A 1,482-nucleotide genomic window follows, 5' to 3' on the forward strand; every position below is an offset into this window, starting at 1 on the left:
CCTTGGTGAATCAACATTTTCAACAAATAAGAACTGTGCAACGTTTTAATAAAGATAATTATCAATTAGGGTTTGCCCCCCTCGAGTTTTAGGGGCCCTGATCCTGATTCTGATTGTTCCGGAAATTTCAGGGTTTACGCCAAATTACTTGGGTGTCTTAATTAGGGTTTTCTTATTGGATAATTATTATTCTAATTACGAGTTTTATTGACGGTTGTTACACTGGGTAATGCGCCTTGTGGTGTCTCGGAGAAGTTTTGAGCTAGTTGATTTAGTTGTTTTTCAATGTTTTGAATGCTAGCTTGTTAATTTCTCAAACTCGATTCCATTTGTTGGAATCGATCCGAGTTTTTCTTTTCGGTGTCGGAGATGAGGCATGAGATAGTATATTAAAGCCTCTCTCGTCCACCTTGTTGTTGTTGAGAGAAATTTTGTGACTCATTTCTTGGTTGTTGAAAGTTTGTTCCTTGGTTTTGGTTTTGTTGATTACTACCATTACCAGGTTCTCTCCAACCAAGGTTAGGGTGGTTACGCCATCCTTGGTTGTAGGTACCCGTTGGAGGACCCGACGGCCTAGGTCTATTATCAATGTAGTTTTCCGTTTTGGTTTGATTATCCAATTCTTTCATACAACTCCAATTTTCATGTGGCCCACCACACCCTTCGCAAGCCATAACCAAGGCCGTTTTTGCCATTTCTAATTTTTTGATTTTTGAAGAGAGGGCCTCGATTTGGGCTTGTAAAGAAGTGCTTTCATCAACCTTATGGGCGCCAGGGGCAATAGATTTTGTGCCTCGGGGAGTGTGCCATTGAAAATTGTTTTGAGCAATTTCCTCAAATTTGATTATAAATTTCATTTGGGCGACGATTACCTAGAAGTCCCCCAGAGCTAGAGTCGAGTGTTTGTCTTGTATGTGGCAACAATCCATTATAGAAAGTGGATACTTGCTGCCATTCCGCAAGACCATGATGAGGGCATTTTCTCAGTAGCTCCTTGAACCTTTCCCAAGTTTCATATAAGGATTCCCCATCCTCTTGTGAGTATGTATTAATTTCAGTCATTAATTTAGCCGTTTTAGAAAGAGGGAAATACTTATATAAGAACTTTTGGGCTAGTTCATCCCAAGTGTTTACCGTACCACTTGGGAGGGTGTTAAGCTAAGCCTTAGCTCGGTCTTTTAGTGAAAACGGAAACATTCGGAGGGTGTTAAGCCAAGCCTTAGCTGGTAGTTTTTGTTTTCTGAAAGGTATCACATATTTCCAAAAAGTTGGTAATATGTAAATGGGGATCTTCGTCCGCAAGCCCATGGAAGGTTGCGGAGTTTTGGAGCATTTGTATCAAATGCGGCCGAAGCTCGAAGTTCTTGGCATCGACATTCAGTGCATTGATAGCGGCACCGAGATTACCTATCGTGGGCCGTAGGTAATCCATTAGGTATGTCACAACCCCTGATCCCTGATTCCCGGGAACGGGCGGCCGCG

General features: G+C 42.0%; 1 non-coding gene across 1 annotated transcript; it reads left to right on the forward strand.

Moving 5' to 3' along the window:
- The first annotated feature begins 961 nt into the window (after positions 1 to 961).
- Positions 962 to 1,068, forward strand: LOC118489646. The gene has a single exon (XR_004887663.1). It is a non-coding gene; the product is annotated as a small nucleolar RNA R71 (small nucleolar RNA).
- The last annotated feature ends 414 nt before the right edge of the window (positions 1,069 to 1,482 follow it).

This window comes from Helianthus annuus, chromosome 17 (assembly GCF_002127325.2).
Source record: "Helianthus annuus cultivar XRQ/B chromosome 17, HanXRQr2.0-SUNRISE, whole genome shotgun sequence".
Lineage (NCBI taxonomy): Eukaryota > Viridiplantae > Streptophyta > Magnoliopsida > Asterales > Asteraceae > Helianthus > Helianthus annuus.